This window comes from Muntiacus reevesi, chromosome 12 (assembly GCF_963930625.1).
Source record: "Muntiacus reevesi chromosome 12, mMunRee1.1, whole genome shotgun sequence".
NCBI classification, from domain to species: domain Eukaryota; kingdom Metazoa; phylum Chordata; class Mammalia; order Artiodactyla; family Cervidae; genus Muntiacus; species Muntiacus reevesi.
Genome location: NC_089260.1, coordinates 19,139,765 through 19,159,272, shown reverse-complemented (window position 1 = coordinate 19,159,272; position 19,508 = coordinate 19,139,765). Strand labels below are relative to the sequence as shown.

The 19,508-nt window shown below is 50.2% G+C and overlaps 1 long non-coding RNA gene and 1 other non-coding gene across 2 annotated transcripts; one reads left to right on the top strand and one right to left on the bottom strand.

Moving 5' to 3' along the window:
* Positions 1-322: 322 nt before the first annotated feature.
* LOC136145002 (uncharacterized) lies at positions 323-17,090 on the top strand. Its single transcript, XR_010658667.1, has 5 exons — positions 323-534; positions 4,649-4,944; positions 5,690-5,914; positions 7,017-7,542; positions 16,186-17,090. It is a non-coding gene; the product is annotated as an uncharacterized lncRNA (long non-coding RNA).
* Positions 8,580-8,651, bottom strand: TRNAE-UUC (transfer RNA glutamic acid (anticodon UUC)). Its single transcript has one exon. It is a non-coding gene; the product is annotated as a tRNA-Glu (tRNA).
* Positions 17,091-19,508: the final 2,418 nt, after the last annotated feature.

Genomic DNA, 19,508 nt, shown 5'->3' with positions numbered 1-19,508 from the left:
GTGCCTCTGCCTATCTCTTGAGAGTTGCATGCTCCTGGCACGGGCACTAGTTTCTCTTCTTGGCTGCGTCTCCTTTCTCTTTTTAAGGGCATTCGTGCGGCAGCCGGCTGCAGCTCCCGCTCAGCTCAGACCCTCTCAGAGTCCTGAGATCCTGCCAGCGATCATGGCCCCAACCAACCTGGCTTCTCTGCTGACATTCCTGTGAACCGTAGTCAGGGATCTGCCCCAAGGTCCGTCGGGGTGTGTCCGCGCCGGGAGGGAGGGCTGGGGGGAGGGGAACAGCAGCTGCTCCTTTGTTCGCCAGGCACCCGGGCGGGTGAGCCGGGGCGCAGCCTGTCCAGGCCGAGAGCAAGAAACAGGTGGACCCTGCGGAGGCCCAGACGGGGCAGGGGGACGTGCGGAGGCCCACGTCTGGGCCGCGGGGAGGTGCGCAGCAAAATGAAAAGCGCTCCCTTCTGAGTTCCCAGGCTGTGGCGTCTCAGGCCCTCAGCTGAGTTTCAGGTTGCTGTGGGGCAAGGCAATGAGCTGACTCATGTAAGTGCGTATTAAAAACTGTTTAGTCACTGTCTGCCTCTCTGTTAGGGTACAGGATAAGTTGCTGTAACAAAAAGACCCCCACCCCCCACCCCCGAAGACAACAACACAGGAGGCAGGACTGTAATACTTCCTCCTGGGACAGTCTGGGGGCTCCCTGCCGACAGCCTGGCTTTGCCTCATGTGGTTTATTCCGGAATGAAGTTTTCTTCCATCTTGGGGTTCCACCATCTCTGAAGACAGATGTTCTAAACCTGGGATCTGCAAACAGCTGGTCAGAACTCAGGGGCTCTCTGAGCCTGCATGGGCAAAAATTACATCCTGATTCATACCAAAATCCACTGAATACTGGAAAGGTAGCACTTCTCCCCATTCCGACAGGAAGCCTCCCAGGAGTACTGGCAGGGATAGTATCTGCAACAGCTAAATGTGACAGGAAAACATCTGTGATTTCTGTTGTGAAATACTGTTTATGCTCATGACTATTACTTTGAAAGCTTGGTAGCTATCAGATCCATTGTTAGGTTGTTCGTTAATGTGTTAATAAGAAGTATGTACCTACTCTTAGAGTGTAACTTTTTACTGTTTTTGTAATATTTCATTGCAGTTGTTTTTCTTGGCAATCTTCTGATTTTATTGCATGAATTTAAGAACACTATTCAGCGAAGGGTCTGTAGGCTTCACCAGACAGCCAGAGGGGGCCCAAGACAGGCAGAGCCAAGAAGCCGAGGCTCACGTGTTGCTCCCTGTGCTGGCTGAAGCTGAATCGACATTCTGGCAGGGGGAAAGGGTACAGGTGCAGGCAAACAAATTCCTTCCGGGTCAGTGGTGTGGAACTTGCACACTTCGGTTCTGTCACCTGCCACTGGCAGAACTCAGTCACGTAGCTGCCTCCGGCTGCCAGGGTGGCTGAGACACAGGTTCCCCGGGCGAGGACGGACCCAGCCAGACTCTGCAGTTATGGAAGGAAAGGGTCGATTTGGGGGGCCAAATAGCAGTCTGCTACCATCTCCAACGACTCTTTTTCCCTCCTGGAAGAACCCAGCACCTTTCCACTGTCTCTTTCATGCTTCCCAGCGCCACCTCTTACCAGCTCTCAGCTGCTTCTTCCTGCATCCTCGACTCCCCTATCTTCTCTCATTTTGTATAAGGGTCTAGGACCTCATCCTCCTCTCCCAACTGAGCTCCTATCTGAGGCTAACACTCCCGTGTTATGCTAACACTCCCGTTAATGCCCCAGATCCCAACCCCTCTCATGGACTCAAGCCCACTGCTCCCCCGATTCTATCGTTTCTCTCCTGTACCACTGATTTCCCCCCTTCTATTGAATCATCCCCACCAACAAGGAAACACTTTCCCGTCATCAGAACCCTTGTCTTGACCCCAATTCCCTCACCAGCCTTTGTCTCTTTCTTGTCCCCACCCCCCTTGCCCCCAAACTCCTTAGGACAGTAGTCCGTGCTTGCTGTCCACAGTTCCTCTCCTCTCTTCTGCTGCCCTCTTATACCAGCCCATCAGTTTTCCAATCCCATCACTCCATGGAAGTTTCTATTGGCAAAGGTCTTCATGTCAGTAACCCAATCATCACTGCTTTCATCTACCTAACCCACCGGCAGCTTCAGACCCAAGGATCACTCCCTCCTCCTGGAGATGCCACCTTCTCCTGGGTGCTCTTAGCCTCCCTAGTTGTTCCTACTCAGTTCCATCCCCCCCACCTAAACACAGGCAAGCCCCCTGAGGTCAGACCTTAGCCATCCTCTCTATCTGCAGTCCCTTAGTGGGCCCATTTAGTCTTACGCCCTTGACACCCAACCACTATGAACAACTCTATATTTTTCATCTTCAGCCTGGACCTCTCCCCTGACTCCAGTCTCCTGCATCTAACTGCCTACTTGACTTCAAGAAACATCTCAAGTTTAACAGGCCCAACCCCCCAATCCTAACCCAGCCCCCAAAGCTTCTCCTCCCCTTGGCTGTCCCATCTTTCTAGGTAGCTAGACCAGAGACCTTGGAGTCATTTCTACTCTAGTCTTTCCCTTACATCCCCTGTCTCATTGACTTTGTGTTCAAACTCACAAGGACATTTTTGTTTTATAAGTATTACAAAATCAGATAGTCATATATATATATATATATATATATATATGAGGGCCTCCTAAATTGTATAAGTGTGAGACCCCACAAGAGCTGAATCTGCCCCTGCAGGAGATAAAATGTGGAGTGCTCTACAAAGATTCTGGCATAAAGCCATCATTTAATAATGAGCAATGTGAAAAAAGAGCCTCACGGGGGAAGTGTCGTTTGAGCTGGGTCTTTATGGAGAGGGAGAGGTTTACCAGGTTCCAAACAGGATACTAAGAACATAAGCATCTCCCAGATTTTGCAGGTCTGTCTCCAAAGGCCTCATCAGAGACTTCAGGGAGTGCTCCTGATGGAATAATAAGAGCAGCCATTTGCATGCACCCTTGATGTCCTGCTGTGGTATAACAGGTCTATTTGGTCTTTGTCCCTGGTTCCCGGCACAGAATTCCTAAAGCCTCTTGGTTTCCCGAGTGAGAAGGGTGATAGGAGTCTCTCACACAGAGCTCCTAAATCCCCTGGAGTTGCTAGGGTGATGAGAGTCTTTTGGGGAATCCCCTGGAGGTCCAGTGGTTAGGACGCCACAGTTTCACTGCTGAGGGCACTAGTTCAGTCCCCCATGGTGGGCTCCTGGATGGGGGCTGGTTACCAGAGAGATCAACCGTGAATAAAAGCTTGGAACCTTCAGTCCACTGCCCATCCTCTGGGTATAGGGCAGAGGCTAGAGATTAATGTCATGAAGGGACTGGAGATTAACTGATCCTGTCTAGCTTCCCAGGTGGTGCTAGTGGTAAAAGAACCCGCCTGCCAATGCAGGAGACATAAGAGATTCAGATTCAATCCCTGGGTGGGGAAGATCCTCTAGAGGAGGGCATGGTAACCCACTCCAGTATTCTTGCCTGGAGAATCCTTCAGACAGAGGAGCCTGGAGGGCTACAGTCCATGGGGTTGCAAAGAGTCGGACATGACTGAGCATCTGAACACACAGCACCCAGCACGTGATGAAGGCTCCATAAAACTCCCTGAGCGCTTCCGGGTTGGTGAACACACCCTTTCCCCCTTCCCTTGCCCTGTGCTATCCTTGAACCTTTTCATCTGTTCATCTGTATCCTTTGTCACATTTAAAAAACCCGGGAAATGTCAATAAGAGTTTCCCTGAGTTCTATGAGCCAGGATAGTACATTATCAAACCTGAGGAAGGGTTGGAGGAGCCCCCACCAACTATAGGCAGTGAGTCAGAAGTACAGGTGACAGCTTGGGACTTGGGACTGGCATCTCAAGTGGGGGGTGGTCTTGCGGGACTGAGGTCACCACCTGTGGGGTCTGTACCAACGCAGTTAGTGTCAGAACAGAACTATAGGACACCCGGTCTGTGTTTGGACATTAGAGAATTGCCAGACAGCTGGAAAATGCCTACGTGTTTGGTGTCAGTAGTATTCTATGACAGAAGAAACATATTCTGTGCAGAAGAAATATTTTTCCCTTTAAAGTATTCTAAATGCTTTCCCTGTATTAGTTTATTAGTCTTCACCATAAGACACGCGGCAGATCCTCAGAGGTAGGGAGAGATCGGAGTATCTGCTCAGGTTCTCATAGCTCTAAGGGGACGGCTGAGACTCCAGCTCCCCTTCCAAACACAGCCCCCAGCCCTGGATCTGCCTGTGTATGCGACTCCTGGAAGTTTCACCCACACAGGCCGTGGTTTTCCTCTGGGCACCCAGCATGAACTGTTCCCCGGGGGCTCCCACTCGCCCGGGGCCCTAATTCATTCTCATCACGCCCGAGGAGGGAGGTTGGGGCTCCCCCACCCGCGTCCCCAGCAGCCCGGCCTCCTGGCTGCCGGCAGACGTTGGTCACCGCCCCCCAGCCACAGCAGAGCGCCTGCCACAGCCCGGCTCGCCGAGGGCGGGGGCGAGGCAATTACTCGGAAAACCGCAGGCAAAACTCCCACGGAGCCACAGGGAGGTTTTTTTTAAAAAGAAAGCTCTGATGTGACAGTGTGGTGGCAGGAATCTTATCCAGTCTCATCTTCCAGCTCCCATCACAGCCCACCCCTGAGAACGTGCTGCCCGGCAGCTGAGAGCACGGTTTGCACCATGTGAAAACGAGAGTGAAACCCCCGGGGGCGGTCCGCTGAAGTATGTGCAAAATGAAAGAAGCCCTCCCCGAGGCCTGCAGAGTTTCTCCCTTCTCCTCTTCGATCTGCAAAACACCAGATTTCACTGCTGCCAGAGAAAAAGACCGGGGTCAGCGTCGGTCCCTGGGCCCTTCCAAATGGATCATCCTTCGAGTTAGTCACAGTCGCCTTGCACACACTCCTGTATTTCACAGGTACTGCCTAGAGTGTGGCATTTGGGGACACACGTGGTTTCCTTTGTGTCTTAGACCCTCACCCCACAGGGACTCAGCTGACCAGAGAAGAGGACAATAAGAAACCAGGTGGGGAGAACCAGAACGCCCTTGCATGTAGATGCATCCTACAACTTACAAGTGCCATGTCCCACCAAACCATTTGTGTAGTCACAGCCCTGTAGGGGGTGAGAAAGATGCATGACTTCTCAAGGTCACTGGACCAATAAGTGGCAGAGCTAAGGATGAAACTTAGGGAATCTGGCTCTAGATCCAGCTCCCTTCATGGAATAAGGCATTGCGGGGATGTTGGGGGGTGGTGGGGAGGTGGGCAGGAAGGAACAGAGCCCTGATCCCATCAGCCCCCAGGGCAGGCCCAAAGGAGGGAAGCAGAGCCTGTGAGGTGGCATACTTGACAATTAGTAGGTTTGATGTGGTAATTTACTGTGGATTGGGGTTATTGCCTAGTACATTTTTAGCCTGGAGCTGTGAGTTACGTGTGCTCCAAAAGGCCTCTCATGGGCAGACTGGAGACCTAGAGGGTGACGTCCACATCCCACCAAGAACCCCATCCAGCAGGAATCCCAAATTCAGGGTTTTCAGGCTGCAGCAGGCCAGCACTTGTGTTATGTTTGGCCCCAGAGTATCCTTAAAAATGTCAATTTGGGGCTAACACTTAAAATGAGAAGGGTTCACAAAATAATTAGTGTTTCTGGCATCTCTTTAGAAGGTGAAGATTAGGTGATATTAACCTTACTGCTCCAGGATCCCAGCAGTGCTGCTCCCCCTAAAGAGGTGTGTGGTCTTCAGGGCACCAGGCCTACAGCCATGCACAGAAGCCGCCTGTCTGCACCCTGGAGGCACTGGGGATTCTGACTCTTGCTACAGAACTGAAGCTCTTAATTTTTTGGAGGTCATGGATATAATTCAGGGGATCCAAGGACTTAGATGGGTAAAAATGCCACCTTGATTTTCACTAACCCCTACCAAATGCTGAACATTTCCTTCCATGAGGACCATAGGCAGAGACCACGGTAGCAATGGGATCTGTGACTTTGTCACTAGAAGAAATTACAGACAATTTCATATCACATTAGACTTTCATAGATAGCTCCGAACGTCATTTACGCTCATCACTGCTCAAATCAGAGGGTGGCAGAGGATGAGGTGGTTAGATAGCATCACCAACTCATTGGACATGCATTTGAACAAACTCCAGGCGACAGTGCAGGGCAGGGATGCCTGGCGTGCTGTAGTCCATGGGGGTCACAAAGAGTCAGACAAGACTCAGCAATTTAACAACAGCTCTAAAATCATGACCGGTTGCCAGATGTTGTTCTTTGGTGCATTTGATAAAGACACATGTATGTTATGATATTATAGGTTCAGTTTTAAATATATATATATATATATATATATATATATATAAAACATTCAACATAATTGGTTTCATTAGTATTTTACACACTTACTCTGAGAAAAGATCCATAGGCTTCATCAGCTTGCTCAAGGGGTCCAAAGTACAAAATTGGACTCACATCTTCAAAAAGGTAGTTGTCAGGTACCTTGGGGTTGGGAAGGCAGTTTTCTAGAACCTTTTGGAGAAGTGGGGTCGGAGGGGGATTAAGCTCCTCCGTTCAGTCCCTCCCAAGGTGGTTTCACACTGGACTCCCCACCCAGGGCAGGAAGCCCTCTGAGGTCCTTCCAGACTCAGGGAGGCCTTGGCCTGTGCGTAGGAGGCTGTGCAGAGGTCCTGCATTCAGTGGCCCCAGCCCTGGGTCTCCAGGGTCCCCTCCAAAGCAACCCCAGGGTGAACTTGGCCGGAGAAAGCTTAGCTCCCAGGCCCTAGCGGAGACGCCAGGGCGAGGCCGGCCCAGAGCCACAAGCCACGTGGGCGCTGACTCATGCCCGGATGGTCCCAGCCCAGCGGTTGCCCTTCCCCCGGCTTCCTCACGCTTCCTCCCAGGCTCTGCCCAGGTGCCTGCAAACCCACGTGCGGGCTCCCCTGGTCCGCAGCGCCGCTCCTAGCAACCGCCCCCCTCTCTCCCTGCGAGATCCGGAAATGTGTGGTCTCGGCTGGTTTCCTCCTGAATCCTTGAAGCGCCCACTCAGCCTCTGCCTGATGCTTCGGCTCGCATGCAGTTTGCTGAAGTCACCCTGCTGAAGGGCGTCAGAGCTGGAGGACAGGTGGCCCCGGGCCTCCCACTCCCGCCCCGCGGTGCCGCCTGATGCTTCGACAGCCGCCTCTTCCAGAACCGGTGGACACGCTCGCTCCGTGGTTTCCATGACACTGCACTTCCCCACGTCTCCTCCGGATTTCTGACAGCTCGTTTCCTTGCTGGCCGGCGTGGTCTCCTCCCGGCTTCTCGTCGTGGGCGTGTCCAGGGCGCTGCCCTCGGCTCTTACCCCAACGGGTGCCCACTGCCTCCTCTGGAGGGCTCTCCTCCTGGTGGCCTGGCGCCACCTCCCACCACTGTGGCCCCTGGGGCCTTGGCTACCCACGGTCCCCAATCCCACACGGCCAGCATTCACAGAACTTCTTGTCCTACCTCCTATGATTCAAGTCCTAAATCACAGAAGGTCAGACTGGAGGGGCGTGGGGGCTGGGGGAGGGCGGAGGGGTTCGGGTTTGGGTTGGCCAGGCAACCGGTACCTGGGGGATGTTGCTGAGAAGATGTAACCACACCCCCTGAGCCTGGGCTACTGTAGGTCTGTGAGAGGCAAGCTTGTGCAAGGCTAAGGATATAGGACTCTGGGAATCCACTGCCCAAGTTCAGATCCTGTCTCTGCTACTTGCTGCTGTGACCTCAGGCAAGTTCATCTATTTGTTCATTAATTTATTTAACAGATGTTAATTGAGCCCCTACTGTGTACCAAATTCTGCTGAAAATACAAACAGAAACACAAAAGGCTCTCCACACTCTTGATGTTTGGGCTTCCCTGGTAGCTCAGCTGGTAAAGAATCCGCCTGCAATGCAGGAGACCCCAGTTCAATTCCAGGGTCAGGAAGAGCCCCTGGAGAAGGGATAGGCTACCCACTCCAGTATTCTTGGGCTTCCCTGGTGGCTCAGATGGTAAAGAATCCACCCGCAGTGCAGGAGACCTGGGTTCTGTCTCTGGGTTGGGAAGATCCCCTGGAGGAGGGCATGGTAACCCCCTCCAGTATTCTTGCCTGGAGAATCCCCGTGGACAGAGGAGCCTGGCGGGCTGCAGCCCATGGGGTCACAAAGAGTTGGACATGACTGAGCGACTCAGCACAGAACAGCGCTCTTAATGTTTAGTTAGACTCAAATAATATCCAAACAAATGCTAAATTATGACTGTGACAAGCAAAGTGAGGGGGAGAGATCCAGCCAGCTCTGAGACCCACACTGAGGATGGTCTTATCAGAAGGGTCAGGGTGGCTTCCTTGAGGACATGACCTTCAAGCTCATATCTGAGGGATTAGTGGAGTTACAAGATGTGGCTGGCTGAATAATGGCCCCCAAAGATGTCCACGTTCTAATCCCTAGAATCTGTGAATATGTTCCCTTACATGGCAAGAGAGATGTGATTCATTTAAAGTTTTTTTTTTTTTTTTCTTTTTTGGCCATACTGTGCAGCTTGCAGGATCTTAGTTCCCTGACCAGGGATCGAACCTGGGCCGTGGCAGTGAAAGCCCCAAGTCCTAATCACTGGACCACCAGGGAATTCCCTCCAGTTAAGGATCTTAAGATGGGAGATTCTCCTGGATTATCGGTGTGGGCCCAATGTAATCACAGGTGTCCTTATAAGGAGGAGGCAGAGGGTCAGAGAAGATATGACAATAAAAGGAGAGGTCAGAGTGATGGTGTTGCTGGAATGGGGCTGTGAGCCATGGAAACCTCTGGAAACTGGAAAAGGAAAGGAAGTGAATTCTATCCTAGAGCCTCTAGAAGGAAGGAAGCTTTGCCTACCCATCTTGGACTTCTTGGACCCCAGAACTGTAAGCTGATAAATTGTGTTACTTTAAGCCTCTAGTGTGTGGAAGTCTGTTATAGCAGCAATAGGGAACTAACACCATAGGAGGAGAGTAGAAAAGTGTGTGCCGAGGCTGGGGATGAGAAATGGGTTCCTGTGATCTAAAGAAAGAAGGTGTGTATGTATGGGTGTGAATGGGTGGGTGGGGGCGGAGGTCAGGGGTGGGAGCCAGGAGGCTGGACAGCTAGGCAGGGGCCAGACCATGATCAACAAGCAGCTCCTGTTTGGCTAACGTTGTTAACCCCTCTAAGCCTCAGATTCCTCACTGGTGAAATGATGACTTCATAGGTTTGTTGAGAGAACTGAATCAGACCGTGTACATGTAGCTCTTAGTAAGTGCCGGTTTAATGGTAAGTGTGTTACAATCCCACGGTTTCGCGAGTGGGCTCCTGGAGCCCTGGGAAATCTGTGAGATTCCTTTGGAGCTACTGAGGATCCGGAGGGAAAGAGGAGGCAGTTCTGTCCTCAAGCTGAACTTAGATTTGTTTGCCTATTGGACTTGGCTTCTGGTTAAGATCGTGTTTGAATAAGAGGTTCCTCAGCTAAGATACAGTTTGAGAGCTGCCGCTCTAACCTGACTCTGCTTCTTCTGGTGAGGAAACTGTGACCTGGGGTTGACCATGGCTCGTACTGCCTCCGAGCCAGCTGGAGAACCCAGCCCCCAACCACTGATGCCTTCATTCTCTGTGGTCCAGGGTTCTGGGCCTTAGGGTCAGACTGGCGGCCTTGCCATTTGGAGTCCGTTTCCCTTCCTAGCCCTGCTTCCTGCGATCTGCATTCTAGGTTAACCACATCTTTGTTTCTTATCACTCTCCCTGACAGGACGCTAAGGTCCACGGGGGCAGGAACTCATGTTTTGTTAACCGTAGAATCTCTAGGGCCTGATACTGTGTCTGGCATGTGATAGTCACAAGAAACACTTGGGAAATGCTCACTCTCAGGCACTGTCCAATGTTGTCCGCACACATTCCTGGTTCATGCATGCAGGTGTGCTAAGACACCTCAGTCGTGTCTGTCTCTTTGCGACCCTATGGACTGTAGCCGGCCAGGCTCCCCTGTCCATGGGATTCTCCAGGCAAGAATACTAGAGAGGGTTTTCAGGGATCTTCCTGGGATTCCAAGGGATCGAACCTTGGTTTCTTATGTCTCCTGCATTGGCATGTGGGTTCTTTACCACTAGTGCCACCTAGGAAGCCACTTCCTGGTTCATTTGTTGTTGTTGTTGTTGTTGTTCAGTTGTTCAGTCATGTCTGACTCTTTGCAACCCCATGGACTGCAGCATGCCAGGCTTCACTGTCCTTCACTATCTCCAGGAGTCTGCTCAAACTCATGTCCATTGAATCAGTGACGCCATCCAATCATCTCATCCTCTACTGCCCCCTTTTCCTCCTGTCCTCAGTCTTTCCCAGCATCGGAGTCTTTTCCAATGAATCGGCTTTTCTCAACAGGTGGCCAAAGTATTGGAGCTTCAGCTTCAGCATCAGTCCTTCCAACGAATATTCAGGGTTGATTTCCTTTAGGATTGACTGCTTTGATCTTGCAGTCCAGGGGACTCTCAAGAGTCTTCTCCAACACCACAGTTCAAAAGCATCAATTCTTTTTTATGGTTGACACATCCATATGTGACTACTGGAAAAACCACAGCTTTGACTAGATGGACCTTTGTCGGCAAAGTAATGTCTCTGCTTTTTAATATGCTGTCAGGGTTTGTCATAACTTTTCTTCCAAGGAGCAAGTGTGTTTTAATTTCATGGCTGCAGTCACTGTCTGCAGTGATTTTGGAGCCCAAGAAAATAAAATCTGTCACTGTTTCCATTGTTTCCCATCTATTTCCCATGAAATGATGCGACCAGATGCCATGATCTTAGTTTTTGGAATGCTGAGTTTTAAGACAGCCTTTTCACTCTCCTCTTTCACCTTCATCAAGAGGCTCTTTAGTTCCTCTTGACTTTCTGTCATTCCTGGTTCATAGTTACCCCTAACTCACACCGTCGGCTCTCGAGGTACTGACAAAGCTTCATATCATTTGTGCACCTGGGTGAATGTCTTTGCCTCCTCTGTAAAATGGGTGTCTGCAACATGAACGGTGGTGACAGTGGGGGTGACGTGGCATCGTGATGTCTGCCTGCCGCCTGGCTTTGGGTCTGACTGCAGCAGTCACTCAGGAAAGGTTGGCCACTGAAATGACCTCATTGCACTGGGTGCCAAATTGCTCTGGGTCCAGCCACCCTGTTTTCATAGGGCCACTGCTGCAGCCTGATCCCCTGAGCTGCGAAGGATTGCTTCCCTCCACCAGCCAAGTCACTTCCTGCGAAGTTTCTCCTGCCCATTCCTCCTCCTCTTCCTCCCCTGGGCCCAGACCAGCACATCTGCCTTTCTGGGCTCCAGCTCCTTCCCACTGCAATCACCTCCGCAGGACTGCTTCCTCCTCCCCGTCACTTCCACGGCGTCCCTTCCTCTCAGGGACCCATGAAGATCTCTGCAACCTGTGGCATCAAATGAGACCCTGCTGGGATCCTGAGGACAGCGTCAATCTGCTAAGGGAAACACATTGACTGAAACCGCCCACCCTTGCCAGGTACCATAGTGAGCATTCCTGTGAGTTATTTTACAACAGGAAGTCCCGGTGAGGAATAGGAAACTAACAAGCCAATGCCAATCAGAACAGTTCAGGAAGGGTCCAAAGGAGATGCCATGTGTCCTGCCACCTCCCAGAATCCTTCTAGCTGGCAACCATCTTAGCTGAGCAATGCGTGCACCACCAGGAAGGACCCTGAGTCAAAATGATTGGCCAAAGAAAATCCAGAAACTAATCGCATCACCATAAAACCCAAGACTGTGAGCCACATCACCGAGTAGTTCTCCTGGGTTCCCTTGCCCTCCTGCTCTCCACCCAGGTGCCCCTTCCCAGTAAAATCTCTTGCTTTGTCAGTGTGTCTCCTCGGACAATTCATTTCCAAGTGTTAGACAAGAGCCCCCTTTCAGGCCCTGGCAGGGGCTCCCCCTTGCTGCAACAAGTCCGTGCCCTGCCCCGTGGCTCCCAGACCACCACTAATACCCCAGCAGCAGCTGCTACCTGTGGCCTGGCCCCACCCCGGCACCAGCCTTTGCTGAACCGCCCCCTCTGTACCCCTCTGGCACCCCTTGCTCCATTGTTGCCCATCTTGCCGGGTCTACAAGTATCTTTCATGCATCTAATGTAAGATCCCTGAGGACAAGGACCAGCTCCTGTCACTCTGGCTCTTCAGTAATTCTGGAACCTATCCCTTTGATGCCATTCCCACCACCCTAGTCGAGGCCACCCTGCCCTCACACCTGAATGATTACAAAATGTCATAGTCTGTCTGCTCTGGCCTTGCCTGCTCCCTCTGGGCATTGCAGTGACCTTCGAAAGCACAGATGAGTTCATAGCACTCTCTTTCGGGGCACCCCGCAGCTCTCAGGGGAGCTCTTACCACCAGTTACCACTCCCACCCCATCTCACTGGATCCAGACAGCAGAACTGATTTGCACTGGCTTGAATGGAGTGGGCTCTCCAGGAGGTGAAAGTTTCTTCCTTCTGCCTGGGACACTTCCTCCGCTCTCTGCTCCACCTCTTCTACCCATTGGGCTAGTTCCTGTTCTCACCCAGATCTCAGCTGAGATGTACCTCCCAGGAAAGGGCTCTCCAGCTACCTGCAGCCTTGGTCCTGTGCCTCTTCCATGAGCCTAGAGCACCTCACACGTTCCCTGCTTTGTTGGAATTACATCTGTTTGTTGCTCATAGCCCCATTTGCCTGTTGGCTCTTTTGAGAGTAGGGCCCTTGTCTCCACTACCTGGAGCCTAGCACAGTGGCTGACACATTGTTCTTGTTGTTGAGTGTCTCAGTTGTGTCTAACTCTTTTGCGATCCCATGGACTGTATCTACCTGGTTCCTCTGTCCGTGGAATTTCCCAGGCAAGAATAATGGGGTGGGCTGCCATTTCCTGACTCAGGGATCAAACCCGCAGCTCCTGCTTTGCAGATGGATTCTTTACCTCTGACCCACCTGGGAGGCCCACCTGGCACATAGTAGGTGCTTAACAAACACTCGTTCAGTTGAACTGAACTGCTCCAGAAGCTCAACCAGGTTCCCCATCTTTCCAGATCCTACCAGCTGCTCCTGATAACAAAAACAATGCTGACACTTGTTGAGTGCTTGTTATGCACCTGGCACTGGGTTAAGTGCCTCACTCATATTGCCTTCACTTATTCCTCAACAACCTTGTGAGGTAAGATCTATTTTACAGACACCAAGGCTGAGATAGGCAAATAAACCACCCTAAGGTCACACAGCTAGAAAGGGGTAGTGGACCGGTATCCACTTGCTGACTTGGAAGTCTTCCTTCTCGACCCCAAGATGACACTGTCCTCCATGCCTGCTTGTTCCCGCACCCTCTCCACGATCTCTCTCCTTCCTCTGATCCCCTCAGGGTCTCTGCCTTCCCAGATTCTCCTACCACATCATCTATGCCTGCAGTTTCCTGATTCCACACTGCCCTGAAAGATTCTGTAACACAGAGGTACTTAACCAGTTAATCTCTCTGACTAATGATAAACTCCCCAAGGTCGAGGATTATGCTCTGTTTCTCTCGGAGCCCCCAGAATACCCAGCACAGTGGTTTGTTGTTGTTTAGTCACTCAGTTGTGTCTTACTCTTTGTGACCCCATGGACTGCAGCCAGGCTTCCCTGTCCTTCACTATTTCCCAGAACTTGCTCAAACTCATGACCATTGAGTCAGTAATGCATCCAACCATCTTGTTCTCGTCATCCCCTTCTCCTCCTGCCTTCAATCTTTGCCAGCATCAGGGTCTTTTCTAATGAGTTGGCTGGCCAAAGCATTGGAGCTTCAGCTTCAGCATCAGTCTTTCCAGTGGATATTCAGGACTGATTTCTTTTAGGAAGGACTGGTTAGATCTCCTTGCAGTCCAAGGGACTCTCAAGAGTCTTCTCCAACACCACAGTTCAAAAGCATCAATTCTTCTGTGTTCAGCCTTCTTTATGGTCCAGCTCTCATATCCATACATCACACTAATGGAAAAACCATAGCTTTGACTATAGCACTGTGCTTGGCACACAGTTAATATCCTCCAGTTCACTAGCAAAGGCCAAGTCCCCAGGTTCTCGTCCATCTGAGGAGGTGGCTCAGGAGGTTCTGAGCTCTCTTCTTCTCTCCATGATTCTGCTCTGGCTTCTGTCTAATCCTTGATGTTTTGGGACATTATGAATCACAGAGACCTACAGAATTCAGGGGAAGAGAATGCCAAGATTTCTTGAGGCCAAATGGGTGGTCAGCATATCCAACTTCATTTTCCTGTCCAGGGTGTCCCATTTTTTATCATAATATGTTTCTGGAAACCATGTCATAAATCAGATTATTAAAAAAAAAGATTGTATTTAGTCAGCAAAAAAATTTAGTGTACTGAGCACTTTTGAATACACCCAAGGCTACGAGCTAGGTGGTGGGAGCTAAAGTTAATGTGACAGGGCTCTGCTTTCAGGGGTCTCATTGTCTTGCTGGAGTCATGAACCAACTCATCATGGTGAAAGACCCCTGAGTGTCACACTCTGGCTCCCATCTGCTCTGCAGAGTCTCCCCAAGTGTTTCTAGAAGTTTCCTGCAGTGTCTCACGTGGGCTCAGGGCTAAGTCCTGGCATTGCCCCGGAACACGTGATTCCAGTGGTTGTTTTCCTCCTCTTCCCTGCTCTGATCTGTGCCCTGTGGACTGCATCCCTTCAGGGCACCCGTGGCAGATGGAGAAGCAGGTCGTGGACCTGGGGTGGTGTCCCAGGGCACTCCCCTCCCCGTCAGCATCACACCCCATCAGGGAGTCATAAACCGCGGCTGGCGGGGCTCGTGTCTTACGGTCTTTTAGTGAAACGGCTCTGCAGTGGCTGACGTGGCTGTCTAGGACCACCTTTTTACACACACACACACACACACACACACACACATGTGGCTGTCTAGGACCACCTTTTTACACACACACACACACGTGGCTGTCTAGGACCACCTTTTTACACACACACACACACACACACACACATGTGGCTGTCTAGAACCACCTTTTTACACACACACACACACGTGGCTGTTTAGGACCACCTTTTTACACACACACACACACACACATATGTGGCTGTCTAGGACCACCTTTTTACACACACACACACATGTGGCTGTCTAGGACCACCTTTTTACACACACATACACATGGCTGTCTAGGACCACCTTTTTACACACACACACACACACGTGGCTGTCTAGAACCACCTTTTTACACACACACACACACGTGGCTGTCTAGGACCACCTTTTTACACACACACACACACACACACACACACACACCTTCAGACGCGATTCCACAGGTTCTGAGGAGTCACAGAGGCTTTCCTCCTTTCCAGTCACCAAAGGCTCTCTTACTGCCTGACGGTTTCCAGCCCGGGATCTGTCTCCCCCAGAAGGCTCCCTCTTCCCCTCTCTGCACTCTCTCAGCAGCATCAGCTCCTGGCAGCTGCCTCGCCATTTCCCCTACACAAGCCCAGGCATGTCCCCGTTTTGCCTCAAGCACAGTACTCTAGTCCCACCTGTTTCTCTTACACACGTGCTTCTTACTCATGCTCAGATGTAGAAAAAAGACAAGAAAAATACTCCAAGATGTTTTGACTCTGGCAGGTTTTATTTTCTTTTTCGTATTCTACTGTGTTTTCCAAGATTTAAAAAATAAGCCTTCATCCCTCATGCTAAACCCCTCCCTACCCCACCATAGTAAAAGCTTTTATTGTGGTGGATGTTTTTGTTCAAATATAAAATTAACAACACAAGCTGTATAAGCAAAGTGGAAAAAGAAAGATGAACCCCAGAGTGTTACGGGGAAGTAGAAAAGCTTTCGAAAGGAATAGCGTTAAAATTGGAGGCTCTGAACGAGTGAATCATAGATACAGCCAAGCATATACCATAAGTCAATGTCATAATAACTGTAAATCTCCACAGTTATTCAAAGGAGTAAAATTATTTTCCAAGCCCTACAAAAATATATGTATCATTTTGATTATATAAGGGGTTGCAACAAACTTTCAAGTGTATGTATCACATATTAAAATGCACACACAACTTTTACAACATGTCAAGGCATAGAAGGTTGGCTACAGAAAAAGTACACATCTAATTGACAGTCATTTTGTTCATCTTTGATTTCAGAAGTACACGAAGCTTGATCTCACGCCTTCCTTTTCTCTGAAGCAAACCAGAATATTCAAAATCACTGCTTGGAGCTCTGTGCCGGGCTGTTTGAGGATGAGGGATAGCATTAGGTATCTGCTACCGATGATAATGATGCTGTCTCTTTGACTGAAAATCATTTTAAATATCCAGACCCAGCATCCTCTTCTTCCTCCCCGTCTGTGTATTAAAAGCCACCAGGCAGGGTTTCAAGGTCAGGGTTAACATTTTCTCCAGGAAGGCTGCTGTAGCCTCTGAAGACTGTCCTCCCCATCTTTCCCTCCACACGGACCACGGAGCAGCTGTAATTTTAACTGGCCGCCTTCAGAATACAGAACTGCTGTTGGCTTTCTTCGTCTGGGACAGTGTTAAGAAACAGATGGAGGTTGGGTACTGAGGTGCAGGAACTCATCAAACCCCAAGTGTGGATCACAGAATTAAAGTACACCCAGGATGGAAAAGACCTCTGCTATGAACTGCTCCAACTTCTAAGCCACCACCACTGACCTGAGAAAGCACCTACTCTGTGCCTGAAATTACTACAGAGATGGTTTTATTCCATGTAATCCATACAACCCTGTGAAGTAAATAATAGCAACCCCATTTTACAGACAAGAAAACAAAGGCTCTGTGAGCTGAAGAAAGTTACCAGTTTGCTGAGGCTGCCATACGAAGTGCCACAAACTGGGTGCCTAAAACAACAGAAAGTGTATTGCCTCACCGTTCTGAAGGCTAGACATCCATAATCAAAGTGTCAGAAAGGTTGGTTCTGGGGGTTGGGAGAAAGAATCTGTTATGCATGCCTTTCTCTTCGCTTCTGATGGTTGCCAGCAACCCTTGGTGTTCTTCAGCTTGTAGATACCTCATCCCAGTCTTGCCCTTCATCCTTTACCTGCTATTCTCCATGAGTGTGTCTATGTCTCCAAATTTTCTCTTAAAAGAAAAAAAAAAGTCAGCCTTTATTGAATTTGTTACAATGTTGCTTCTGCTTTTTTGTGTGTGTGTGTGTGTGGACATGAAATCTTGCTACCATTTATTTGAGGTGGTTTAGTTGCTAAATTATATCTGACTCTTTGGGACCCCATGGACTGTAGCCTGCCAGGCTCCTCTGTCCATGGGATTTCTCAGACAAGAATACTAGAGTGGGTTGCCATTTCCTTCTCCAGGGTGCTTCTATTTTATGTTTTTGGCCCCAAGGCATGTGGGATCTTAGCTCCCCAATCAGGGATCAAATTAACACCCCAGCATTGGAAGGCGAGGTCCTAACCACTGGACTGCCAGGGAAGTTTCAGATTTTCCCTTTTTCAGGAGCAGCAGTCATATTAGAGTAGGGTCCACTCTAATGACTTCATGTTAACTTAATTATCTCTACGAAGACTCTATTTACAAATAAGGCCACATTCTGAGGTCCTGGTGGGTCAGGACTTCAACATATTTTGGGGGGAACTCTGGGGTCACAAAGAGACACAACTGAGCAACTAACACTTTTGGGACTTCAACAATTCAGTCTACAACATAAAGACATCACTTCTGATAAGTGATGGAGACAATATTAAAACCTTAGACTCTCTGACAGCAGCTCTTAACCAAACCCCATCCCGCCTCCTATCTGGCTCTTCTGGCTGGCTGGCTCCCTCCTGTAGAACATACCTAGGAATGGAGATTGGCAACCACACAGAACGAGCCCACCTACCACGTCTGAAGATTTCCTAAGTATAATCTCTTATTTTCTATGCCCGCCTCTGAGAGATATACAAATACCACAAGGATTTTCTCCATGCAGATGTTGACAGACGTTGGCTTTGATAAAGAAACGTTCCCATCTTCATCGACTGCTTTTGCAGGAACCACAAGTTCCCGGGCCAGTGCACCGCCGACCCTCTATGGCCCTTCCTCTAGAGACGGGAAATGGCACCTGTTTTCGTGCTAATGAGTGTGCGACCCCTCACTTTCTGGTTCTCACAGCGACATCTGACGCCTGTCGTTCCAAGTGCCAAGGGAGAGGCCTGCAGGTGCCACAGAGACACGGGAGGAGGTGCTGGAGGAGGGAAGTGGGCAAAATGCTCGATGCTTCATCGTGATTCAAGTACCTGCGCCTTTACGCCCCCCACCCCTGTTTTTTAATTTAAAGAGCGCCATGCGTACGACTCAAGTTTAGTTAGGCTTTGTCTTGGTTCTCTCACTGGGAGCTGGTCATCTCTGAACGAGTGTGTTAAACCTGGCCTGAGTAACCCCAGGACCCAGGTCATCCTGGATCTTGGCGACCCCACAGGTGGATGAGGTGGTCACTGGACAAGGCAGACCCCCCAAGGGTTCTGTGATAGAATGGCTGAGAACCTCTAAGAAAGGACTTGCTACCCCAGCTGAGAGGGGTGCCTCACCGCACCCCACCCAAGCGCTGGCCCCCAGCCAGTAATGCCTAGGCTGGCATATTGAAGGCCCGCAACTTGGCCTCACGTCGGCAATTCTGAGGGGCCGCTTCAGCTCCAAAGCCCTCTGTGGGGTCGGCTGGGATTGTCCTTGGGCCTAGACCGCAGTTTGATGTCCGCCCCTGCCCCCGCCCTCCCTTCCTCAGTGTTTCTCCTAAGAGTCCTCTTACAACCCTCCTCCACTCTAACTCATCTCAGAATCTGCCTCCCAGGAATCCTCCCAGACTGGCTTCTCCAGAGACTCCAGTCAACACTTGGTCATGGGACTTCCCTGATGTTCCAGTGGTTAAGAATCTGCCTTCTTATGGAGGGGATGCGAGTTTGAACCCTGGTTGGGGAACTAAGATCCCACATGCCACAGGGCAACTAAGCCGATGCATCACAAAAAAGACCTAGTGCTGCCCAAAACAAGCAACACACGATCCTAAAGCCACAGAGGAGGCATGAGAGATCAAAGGCCACTTCTTTCTGGGCCCCAAACTTCAGTTTTCACAAGGCATGACCAGAAGGCTCACAGGCCTGCGCACATACTTCTGCCCTTCTGTTTGGCACCATCTGAAATTAGCTGGCCAACACCTCCCTCCTACAAAGATTAATTGAGCATCTACTATGTGCAAAGTACTATTCCAGACTCTGGAAATATGACAGTGAAAAAAAGAAACAGAAAACTCTTTATCTGCATGAATCTTGCATTCCAATAGGGGAAGCAGACAATTACCTAATAAATCAGTAAAATACTATCACTTGGTGATAGTACCATGGGGAGGAAAAAAGCAGGGCGTGGAGAGGGATTTGGAGCCAGATGGAGGAAATAGAGTGAACAGGGAAAGACTCCCCGAAAAGGTGAGATATGAGCAAAACCTGAAGGAGATA